Raw genomic sequence first — 12,961 nt, 5'->3', positions numbered from 1 at the left:
CCCTGTTGAAAAATTACACAATGATATTGTGGCTTGAGAGGTAACACTAGAGCACGCAAGAAGTCCGTGCGTACTGCTGTACCACCTGAGTGATTCCGGACAATCGTTACCAGCCGTGACCCGAAATCATACCCGATGGCTCACCACACCGTGATGCCGGGACTAACATCGCTGTGATTCTCCAGAACACTGGAAGAATGGGATCACTCCCCAGGTCTCATGTATACTCGCCATCGAGGTCATATGGGGTAGTTCAGCTGTGCGATTCTTCCTGAACACCGTGAGCACCTCATGCTTTCCAACATTTTTAAATTCATGTTTCATGAAAGTCGTTTGTAGTTACTTTTTTCGTTTTTTTAAATTTAAAGACACTGCGAATTGTGTCCTTCCATTTAATAATGGTTTTTTATCCTACCTTAACACCAGCGCATCACTATAGTCTTTTCGTCGCCTACATTTCCCTGGTTTTTGATTATGACATCTTTGCATTGTAGCGTCCATAACATTCCTCTATTCTCCACATATCTGTCCTTCCAGGGTTTACACGCAACGTTCTCTCTGAAACCACACTTCCGTCTAAGACTACTTTCTTTACATACCGCGTCATACACAATCACTTATTATTACAAGAAATTATTTACAAATTTTATATTTCGTTTAACTTGATGTCAAATGAAAGTAAATTAACAAAGTATTGCTTTTTTTAATTTAATCAGGAAGATCAAATCTACTAGAAATTTTTTTAAGAATTCATTTCCCTTGAAAGACTTAACGAGTTTTTTTTTAAAAAAACTAGTTGCCATTGACAGCAAAACTTAATTTTTTTTTACTTTAACTCAGCTGGAGAAAGTTTAATTGTGAAAAACACATTTCAAACAAAGCAATTATTTATAGACATTTTATAATACGTAGTTACCACCTTTATGCAATGTCTCTTTACATCACTTCTTCATATTTTTACCACTGTTGAAGAGAAATAAAAAATTTATTTACAATTTGTATATATAATCTCCACATTTATTCATATTCCTTTTAATATTAATGTTATTGAGCTTTATCCAGGTACGTTTTCGTGATATTTGTTAAACTTTGTTTAATTATGTGGCCACTATATATCCCTTTACATCATTACAACACGCCTTTTAATGACCACCATACATATTGTTCCCTGTAGCACATTCATTTCCTCAGGGTCTACCCTCACACATCCCCATACTCATTGTAGCACTCTAAATCTTCCATCCTTCTACAATACCTAATTCGTATACTGGTTACTTATTCTTTGGTCAAATTGGTCACATTATTTTTTCGAAAAAATGGTACAACTACATGTTTCCAATTTATTTCAAAAATTACTACATTTTCATTAAAATTTAATCTCCCTTTGTACTGGTTAAATAAATCTATGCCAATTGGCATTTTTGTACATAGATCAGGGATTATAAGGTAGTTATGGAGTACTTGCACACTGTTTACTTTCACTTGAAAAATAACTTCGCGTTTAACAGTTTTTTTAATCTTTCCTATAGCTACAGTTATCTGCACCTCCATTACTGGCACTATTCGAAGTTCAATTCTATTTGGCAACGATTCTAACCAACTTTTACACACAGCACATAAATCACCGCTACTATCTGCTAAACACTGTAATTCTTCGTTACAGACTTCCGGACTAATTACTGGCTGACTCAACACCTTCCTTTCGTTGATAGTGTCAGAATGCTCCTCCAACAAATCGTTCATAACCTCCTTTCTAGAGAAACCTTCCCTGTTTCCAGAAATCACACAGATATTTGCAAAATTACCCTAGTCACTTTTCTTCCCCATACTAAATATTCTGTCCACGAATGACAACTCAAAATTTTTTTCAGCGTTTCGCCATTCTCCCTTTCCACCCTCTCTTCCTTTTCTTCATAATTATTTGGCGGACCGCCCTTTGGTCAACATTTTCCTGCTTCCCAATTATAGCTTCACAAATGTCATCATTTATAGACGCTAGTATTTCTTCTACAGTGACATCACTAATCTTCCGTAATTCTGCAGCTTCTGTACTTTCTCCTTCCCCAGAACATGACTCGACTTCAACTTGGTGGCTATAGACTTTCTTCAAATCAAGTTCTGTCACATTTTCCACTTATACATCACCCATTTCGTTTGCAATACAGTGCTTATTTTGTCGTTAGAAAGTAAAGTGGATGGCAAAATTTCTCAGGTTGAGAATAACTGCCAACAATCCTTTAAAACTGTGAAAAGTGAATTAACAGATGCCTTGAAAATAGTTGCTATTGGAAACAAACGAAGGGTAGATTTGATAAAAGAAAGTATGTAGGAAGTAGAGGTCAAAATAGTGGCGGCAGAGTCTATATGTGTAAATCAATACAAATTGTTAGACAGTAAAATCAGTCCTGAAAGTGCCAAATGTATTAATGAGGTAAAAAGTGTGTGTGACCAAGTGGGCTAACTAACCTGGTATAAGAGGTTGAAAATAATTTGGATGAGCATAGCAGTAGATTACGCCAAGTTGAAACTAACCTTAGACATGGAACTAACAGTAGTAGGTATAGTTTTGTAGTAGAATCGTCTGAAATATAAAATGTCACAAACAGGCAGTTTTTACGTTTTGATCCGACAGGAAACTTACATCCAAAAGAATTTTGGAATGACGTTGAAGATGTTTTAACTAGTTTGTGGTCAGACAGATAAAAAATAGGGTTTATTACGTGTAAATTCTTGGGAGAGGCTAGAATTTGGGGAATTATCGCTACTGAATAAATTTAAAGAGGCGTTTTTTAAAGAATATAGGGGCATGCAAAAACAAATGGAGTTGCTAAATAGCTTCTGGACTGGGGAAAAATTTAACCCCAGAAAGTAAAGCCAAGAAAGTTTGCGTTAAAGTGGATGACAAATTTGTCATATTTAAACAATAAAGTCGAGCCAGCCAAACCGTCCCCTTTGATGTCTCGAGCAGCTATTTCTACTTTGCCCGTCCCCGGCCACGATCCCCGCGCCCGAATATCCTCGCTCAACTGACTAGGGCAGTTCCCTTTCCTGAAGCCGTCCATCTGATTGGTTACAGCTTGTTCTACAATATTTTACATTTTAACATATTTAAATAACCAAAGCTTAACCACTTTCAAGTTTCAAATAAAGTAGCAATAATATCCATTACATAACAAACGTCAAATTGTTTTACATAAAACCAATACAATTTCCTTCTTAGCTTTGAATGCCACGGCCAGTAGCCTTGCACCAATGTGATTTCTGATAAATAAATAAAGAACAAAGGTAACAATTATGCACTTAACTTTACAAAAAATATTCCATTACCCAATGATTCAATGAGGTGTCATGCAGTCTTCGTTCAATGTGTTTTGTGTGGAGGAAATGATGATCTGATTCTTAACTGTGAATACTGATAATTTAAATTTACTATATCTTGTAAAGAAATAAAGTTACAGAGTTGATATTTACAACGTTTGTCATTTTGATGACGCCCTTTTATATGAAATGTCGATCCCTAAGATTGACCATAGCGTTCAGATTTTAGCAGTCTTTGTTACTAAACTTGTTAATTTCACTTAAACACTAAATTCTAAACTATTATAGATATGGTCAGTATTCAAGTTTTATTGGGATCATCATGAAAATGTATGGAGGATAGCAGATTGAAATTACTGTGGATTGATTCCCTGCATTACTACAGAATTAAAGAGTTTGTTCCCCTTTATGGCCGATCTTAGGTCCACCATATTTAACACTGCTACGTCTCCTTGGCCACAAAAGTCTTCTACTGGCTTTCCCTATGACGTAGGTTCTCGTCTGTCTCACTCGCACACTACAGCGCTTAGGCCCCAATAGACAGCAGACGCCTGTGAGTTTCCCCATGGGTGGTGAATCTGCATCCTTTGTGGCACGCGGTCCTGGACGACAGGGTTCGATTCACAATTCCTGTAGGCTGACTCTTTCGGACATATATTTAAATGAGAGGTCAATGCTCGTTAACTCACACACAGCAAGCACACGAGGCCAAGCCCGTGCCATTCCTAACACAGTCATGCACAAACCCTTTCATTCACGTTAGCAAGTTTATGGTAACGTATTTCTCGAAATCTGAACAGCTATCACGCACGGATTGTTCTGAAATGAAAATGCTTGCCACACTATTAAGTTTATAGATGTCTAAGGCACTCAGGTTTTTAGTCACAGATCTGCTCAATATGCCAAGCGGAATTACTGTCTCTTCTCATACACAAAATTACTTACAAAATCCGTACTTTCTAAGAAAACTCACCGGAATAAATATGCCTTCACTTTAAAGCGCTTTTGAGGGATGTAGCTAGCACAACTAAAACCGGCAAATTATAACTTCTTTCGGAGCTCGAACAACACACTACCGTACCATACAAAGGCTGGGCTCCAACTACTTTAGACAGCTACAAGCATTCTCTGTCTTCTTGAGAAAAGACGCGCGAAGAATACTCCGTTCTGATTGTTCAATTTTCTTTAAGGGCCGGCCGCGGTGGTCTAGCGGTTCTGGCGCTGCAGTCCGGAACCGCGGAACTGCTACGGTCGCAGGTTCGAATCCTGCCTCGGGCATGGGTGTGTGTGATGTCCTTAGGTTAGTTAGGTTTAAGTAGTTCTAAGTTCTAGGGGACTTATGACCTAAGATGTTGAGTCCCATAGTGCTCAGAGCCATTTGAACCATTTTTTTTTCTTTAAGGCCAATAGAAACCATTATTGTCCCGCGTTAGTCCGCGCTTTTCATGACTAACCAAGCAACAAATAACACACTTTCGAACTGTACTTTTTCTCGAAGTAAATATTTAACATTCTAATATTTTGTTTATACTTTACGTCATTAACTACTTTCATTTGCCCTCGAATTATCTTTCCTTTTACTATAAACTTACTTAACATATTATGATACAAAATTCCGCGTCGTCTGCATTCATACTGTCTTAAAAATTTCTCACGCTAGGCCGTACTGCGTTTACCAGTAAAACAGTGATCTACATATTTACTTTAGACCTCATTCATTCATCATTCACACCGCTAAAAGCATATACAGAACTGTGCAAACATAAGTAAACAAAAAAACCTTAAAGAAATAAACAGAACAATTCACAAAAATATTCTCTTTACCTGTTTCTTGAATTTCTCTGTCCGCTACTGACCTCTAGCAGATGAAAATTAGAACTACGTACTCGACTGAACTCGCTTCAGACCATGTCACTGTGCAAGCATGAGTCATTGCCCCAATACACAGGCTCTACCGCAGGGGCGATATATGGCCCCACGCCTCAAAGGGATGGTAATTCCCTTTTCTGACTGCTGCTACTCTCCAGTCAATGGTAAGCGATGACACAGAATGATGCAGCAAGTCCATTAGTCGTTCTCAGAACGTAGGCGCGAATTTGAAGCGGCCATGATGTAGTTGGCGCACGTAAAAGCGACGATTCACTATATTTGTCAGATGCTGTCGACTGGTACCTCGAGTACAAGTACGCCTGCCCTCATGTTGTCATGCAGTCCAAAATCCGAACACTGGGTCAGCCAAATGCTCCACAGATCCAAATACGCACAATTTGGCCAGCCAGCAAAATAGAGACCTACAATGAGGCCTTTTTGAAACTGTGTCTTGTGCTGATAACGCTGTCTCATGCGAGTACCTGATATTTCCGTGTCATTCAGTGATGAGTCAACATCTGACGCACTTCATTCCCTTTAAATGGCCTACCCGACCTAATAACAGCTGTAATCATGAACAACACTAATGCACCGACGTGGCAATTCTACCTGGCACACAGAATAGCAACTACAATTATTTACATACCCGCCGATAGATAGTGTGTTTCTGTAGGAAGCCACGTCTCGTGGGTGCTTCACCTTTTTGGTCAGGCAATGTATTTATTACTAGTAACGTATATAACCGTAGGGGAAAACCTCTCTGTAATAACCTGCCGACTCACAGTCAAACTTTCAGGTTAAGATAAATTTTGATGAGTATTTGAGTGGTGACATACAATCGAATCAGTTCGCGTGTCTTCTGCGTAGTCCACCGAAGAGACTTGTGCTACTCACGTCAGTCCCAACTTAACGCGCCAAGCAGTACAGTTGTTAGTAGAGGGTCCGATCCGCACAACACAATGGATTTCAATACGCATAGAAAATTGCAACTGGTACTTGGGTCCCCATTCGTACCACACTTACCCACCATATATTAGACAGCATAAAAGAGGAAGTGGGATCTAATCATGGTTGGTAGTCACAATTTAAAATTAAGACAGTTTATTGACATTACGCCTTTCAAGGAATTTGACGATTACAATTTGTGGACGAGCCACTAGATAAAGCTTTACAAATACAGTTAGAAACCCAACGTATTCAGCACTCAAATAAACAGTCCCTTAAGAGAAATTTATAAAAAAACTTAATGTGCCAGGCATTTATAGAAACGTTAAGAATAGCAATTATCAGTAATACACTCCTGGAAATTGAAATAAGAACACCGTGAATTCATTGTCCCAGGAAGGGGAAACTTTATTGACACATTCCTGGGGTCAGATACATCACATGATCACACTGACAGAACCACAGGCGCATAGACACAGGCAACAGAGCATGCACAATGTCGGCACTAGTACAGTGTATATCCACCTTTCGCAGCAATGCAGGCTGCTATTCTCCCATGGAGACGATCGTAGAGATGCTGGATGTAGTCCTGTGGAACGGCTTGCCATGCCATTTCCACCTGGCGCCTCAGTTGGACCAGCGTTCGTGCTGGACGTGCAGACCGCGTGAGACGACGCTTCATCCAGTCCCAAACATGCTCAATGGGGGACAGATCCGGAGATCTTGCTGGCCAGGGTAGTTGACCTACACCTTCTAGAGCACGTTGGGTGGCACGGGATACATGCGGACGTGCATTGTCCTGTTGGAACAGCAAGTTCCCTTGCCGGTCTAGGAATGGTAGAACGATGGGTTCGATGACGGTTTGGATGTACCGTGAACTATTCAGTGTCCCCTCGACGATCACCAGTGGTGTACGGCCAGTGTAGGAGATCGCTCCCCACACCATGATGCCGGGTGTTGGCCCTGTGTGCCTCGGTCGTATGCAGTCCTGATTGTGGCGCTCACCTGCACGGCGCCAAACACGCATACGACCATCATTGGCACCAAGGCAGAAGCGACTCTCATCGCTGAAGACGACACGTCTCCATTCGTCCCTCCATTCACGCCTGTCGCGACACCACTGGAGGCGGGCTGCACGATGTTGGGGCGTGAGCGGAAGACGGCCTAACGGTGTGCGGGACCGTAGCCCAGCTTCATGGAGACGGTTGCGAATGGTCCTCGCCGATACCCCAGGAGCAACAGTGTCCCTAATTAGCTGGGAAGTGGCGGTGCGGTCCCCTACGGCACTGCGTAGGATCCTACGGTCTTGGCGTGCATCCGTGCGTCGCTGCGGTCCGGTCCCAGGTCGACGGGCACGTGCACCTTCCGCCGACCACTGGCGACAACATCGATGTACTGTGGAGACCTCACGCCCCACGTGTTGAGCAATTCGGCGGTACGTCCACCCGGCCTCCCGCATGCCCACTATACGCTCTCGCTCAAAGTCCGTCAACTGCACATACGGTTCACGTCCACGCTGTCGCGGCATGCTACCAGTGTTAAAGACTGCGATGGAGCTCCGTATGCCACGGCAAACTGGCTGACACTGACGGCGGCGGTGCACAAATGCTGCGCAGCTAGCGCCATTCGACGGCCAACACCGCGGTTCCTGGTGTGTCCGCTGTGCCGTGCGTGTGATCATTGCTTGTACAGCCCTCTCGCAGTGTCCGGAGCAAGTATGGTGGGTCTGACACACCGGTGTCAATGTGTTCTCTTTTCCATTTCCAGGAGTGTACATATAGCCACTTCACTAACTCCTTAAAACTAGTTATTAAATTAAGATGGTCACACTTAACACACTTGACTAAAATACCCTTATAATCTTACTATTTCAGTCCGTTAAAGAAGCACTCGTTAAAAGGTCAATTACAAACTTAACATTACCGGCCACTAATACCCCTCGTTTTATTGTCCCTTATTAAGAAAACAGAATTACTGACAAACTTCAGAAATTCAAGCTTCCATATAGGTTTCCCCTCAAAATATATATAATGAAACCAGTTACCAATATAGGGTGACTTAATGACACTTCAACACTAGTGCCAAGCTGAGATCCAATTACATAACATGATAGAACGACTTACATAAAAAAACTACAGCAGAACCACTGGTCTTTAAAAATGAATGTTCACGTGCTCAGACGTGTTAATAAAAGACTACTAGAAAGAGCTGCGCAGTGAACTCAGCAGATACTAGGCAATTTAAAGTTTAGGTAGATGCCAGTCGCTAAATATTTAAGGAAGCAGGTTCGTGTAAGAGCAGGTTACATACAATATATACTTACATATATCTACCAGCTTAACCCAACTTGGCGGAAGGAAGATAAATACTAAACTTTGGAAGGCGCTATCTGAACAACTCCCGGTAGTGGCCAGGTTCTTAAACACTGTCGGGCCTAGACAGCGGATGACATTTCACTCCTCGCCAAGGCGCTCGCACAATCAAAAGGTTTTTGCTCGAATCACAAAGACAGTCCAATAACTCTGAAACATAGAAACACTCTGCAGGACCTTTGACTCGATATATGCGTAAGCGCGTAAAGGAACACGTTACACTACTGACAAACTCGCAACTTTGACCTTAAGCGACTGATGACCATAGATGTTAAGTCCCATAGTGCTCAGAGCCATTTTGACCTTAAGCATTTTACACATGGACAACTGTATTATTAGAGTGCAGGCTTTGAAAACGCCAATATAAAATCATTCGATTACAAGGAACACAGAGAACTATTAAAACTTCAGAAAAAACTTTCAAATAACGGCCACCATTTAACTAGGCTAACTGGACTGTTCCACACCACCTTGAAGTTCGACTGTTAAAGTCTCATCATAATAATAAAATTTAAATGCCTTTGAGTGCGTCGGTCAACAAAACACAATTACGAGCACTTACCCCATATCACGTACACAATACGAAGGAGCGGGTTCCACAGCTTTACCACTTCACTTCAAATTTCGTTCCCAGCGAAGTCACAGAACTTGTATCTTCAAGCTGCCCATGTCGCCAAAACGGCCGACCAATTTCACACCACAACATATAACGGTTATCATTATAGTTCGGCAGCCGTTGACACTCGTCTCCCAACGGATGTCACGAGATCTCGAGGGTTACCCGTCTAAGGCTAACAACCCAATCGCTTCATCCGCCAACCTGGAAGATGATACACGCGAAAAGCAAAGATAGCTTAGCTCAACCACAATCGATCTCAACGATACATGAACATAGTAACACTGGCGCCAAGAAACCACGGCTCAGCAACTATGCGAGCAAAGTAGAGAGCAAGTGAGCTTAAGGTGCGTAATGTAGTTTGTGAGACATGTACAACAATATTAGTGTCTAAGGATTATATTTGTGAATGATATGGGTGATTAGCTACTTAACATGTGGCTTTTTAGGCGTACGCGTGTTACCAAACACGTACAGTGATCAGTTTTGAGCTTTACCTGATCACGCGAAACCTAAATCAGAATGGCCGGTAGCGGGCTTGAACGGTCGTCCTCCCGAATCACTATTGGGAGTCCAGATGCTTTTATCAGATAGTGCCTTGCCTCACTAAGACGTGTTCGGATGTGTGGCAAGAATCAAACCATTCGTGTCACTACAAGTAGTGAAACCCTTCCCGCTGTAATAGGACGCCACCTGCAGTGACGTACAGTGCAGAAGGAAAGCCGGAGCCCGTCACGATTAGAAGCGGCTGTTGGCTCGGCGCGGCTGAGATGTCGGGGCGTGGCAGGTTGTGCGAGGACGGAGGACGAGAGGTGCGTCACGCCGCGCGCCGCCTTCTGTTTCAGGAGGCGGCCTTGGCTGCGGGTGTCCGGTGTTCGACCCCCGCCACCACTGCCGGCGGCGGCACGCACTGCTGGCCTCTCAGTTCGTCGGTCGAAGATGCCCGATCTGTTCAGATCAGGACCGCAGTACGTGCCCGGTCTCGGTGCAACCGACCTTAACGCCTGAAAGTGCCGAGTTTGGGCGACAATCGGCGGAATACGATTCAGTCTGTTTTCTACTGTGGAATAGGCCTACATCCCACGCATAAAACGTGCTGGTTGGTAGGTACTCAGAGAGCGCACAGGATAAAGTTACGATTGTGGATGGGGCCGGAAACAGTTACTATGAGCTGTACAATCAAACACACAACTTTATTTTTCTAAGAACCACTTATTTACACATTGCTTTAATAGATCACAATTAGAGAATACGGCTGAAAGCCTAGTTAAAGAAAAGTTGAGATGCTTTCTGGGCCGAAGGCCCAAAACCACACAGCAAACACAAGAACGGCTGAAGGCCTGGCTTAGAAATCAAAAGCAATTAAAAATTGAAGGTAAAAAAATTAAAAAAAAACATGTCATGAAAACAATTAGCGGCCGAAGGCCTACACTACACTTCTGAAGGACAACTATAATTGAAACACATTAATAAACAATTTTTCTAATCAAAATATTTCTTTTTAAACTTACAACAGAGCGGCAGAAAGCCTAATTAAAGAAATTAATATTAACTTATTGCACGTCTGAAGGCCACAAACAAATTTGAAACAACGGCTGAAGGCCTGAACAACAAGTCAGACAAACAATTTAAACACTTTCCTTCTTATAACAAATTTATCTTTAAGGAATACACACGGCTGAAGGCCTTATTAAGAGGCGTTCACGTAAATCCTCGGCTGAAGGCCACACATAACACATCAAACAACTAACAGCTTAGGGCCTTGATTACAAACAATTTCAGATAGAACTAATTTTAAGGAAATTTTTTTAAAAATAAAATCAATCTTCAAAATTTTAATTTAGCACGGTTGAGGGCCCTTATGTAAAATTTAAAAAGAACTTAATTAATATACGGCCGAAGGCCTCGCACAATACTTCAAACTAAAAGGAAAATAACAATCTAAAACAAACAGGACAAGCGGTGCTCAGACGTGTTCCAAGAGTCGCCCTGAGAAATTAACTCAAACGTAGGTGAGGTGAGACAGGCAGCCAAGAGTTGAAGTTAAATAATCGGTTGGCAACCCAAATTAGAGACGGACCAAGTTCCGACCAACAATTTAACCAATTCTCCTACGGCCGACCAACGGCACAACGATGGAAAATATCGACCGACGGCGAAGATACGAAGAGCAGTGCGGCCTCAGAAATTGGCGTCTAGAAACAGCCAAGCAAAATATGAACCAACAACTTAAAGGCTGTCGAACTACACGCCGTGCCGGACAGCATCAACACGACGAGGAAAGGCACACGGCCGGAAAACTACGCTAACGACCACGGCATGTAACTGGAGCTTTAACGGCCACAAGGCAGAAAATACCGCTGGTGCTCTTCACTGGCAAGTAACAGTGAATTTTATAATTAATCACAATATAGGAAGACGGCTGCAAGATTTGGCCAACTCCAAAACATTACACGTTGCTGCTAGCCTGAACGGCCCAGGGAGCAACAACCCGCAAATGAACGAAGAGATGTCACAATAGTTGAGGTTTCGTAACAGGTTAACTGATCACTCAATTTCAGGTTCGGTGGGCGACGAACTTTGTAGCTCTTGCAGCTAGCGCCTCACGATCCGACAGCGCGTGCACACCGCCAGTGGTCTTGGCCTGACTTCGCGGTGTGGAGACTTCCTCGCTGCTCCGTCCCAACTGACTGACAACCATACACACCACCACCACTCCAAAATACTAGCGGTCACACCAAAGATAGTACGACAGTACTAGTATCGATAAGCGCTGCTGCTGCCATTCAAGGAGGCAAGCCAGCAACTTCCTTTACACCAGCAAGTAAGGAAGAAACAAGACGCCACTCGATGAGACAAAATGCCAAAGAACAAACGGCATGAACGCGAGCCGCACACGGCTCATACGAGAAAGAAGCATTTTGTGTGACATCATGAGGATGCCACAGTGTTGAGAATGGTTACTGTGTGGGGTCTGAGTGGGACACGGGTGCCCCATGGATCAGTCCTGTGGCCACTCCTGTTCCTTAGTTACATAAATGATATGCCCACTAGCTTTACAGGTGATTTTAAAAATATTTCTGCTTGCTGATGACACAAGCTTGATAGTAAAGGACTTTGTGTGCAACATTGGCACTGTTTCAAAGAGTGCAGTTCATGACATAAGTTCGTGGCTTGTAGAAAATAAACTAACACTAAATCACAGTAAGACTCAGTTTTTAAAGTTCCTAACAACTATTCAACGAAATCTGACGCTTTAATTTCACTGTATGGGCATATAATTAATAAAACCGAACAGTTCAAATTTCTACATGTTCAGCTAGACAGTAAACTGTTGTGGAAAGTCCACGTTCAGGATCATGTTCAAAGGCTTAATGTTACCATTTTTCCATTAGAACGATATCTGAAGCAAGTGTTTGTTGGTTTCGAAAAGGAGTCTACTTTGTTTATTTTCATTCGCTCCTGTCGTATGGTATTATATTTAGGGGTAACTCTTCCCATTTTCAAAGGATATTTTTGGCTCAGAAACGGGCAGTTCGGGCAATAAGTGGTGTAAGTTTGCGAACATCTTGTCGATCCCTGTTCATAGGTCTGGGTATTCTAACATTGGCCTCTCAATTCTTTACTATCGTTTCTTGTTAACAATATCAGCTTATTCCCAAGAATTAGCAGCTTTCACTCTGTTAATAGGGAAGAAACCCAATCTGCATTTGGATCGTGCTTTCTTGATTCCTGTGCAGAAAGGCATGCTGTATACTGCTGCATCCATTTTCAATAAGCTACCACTTGAATTCAAAAATCTTGGCGGTAATCCACGAGCTTTCTAATCGAAACTGAAGAG

The sequence above is a fragment of the Schistocerca americana genome, chromosome 6 (genome assembly GCF_021461395.2).
Source record: "Schistocerca americana isolate TAMUIC-IGC-003095 chromosome 6, iqSchAmer2.1, whole genome shotgun sequence".
Taxonomy (NCBI): Eukaryota; Metazoa; Arthropoda; class Insecta; order Orthoptera; family Acrididae; genus Schistocerca; species Schistocerca americana.
This window is presented reverse-complemented; position numbering follows the sequence as displayed.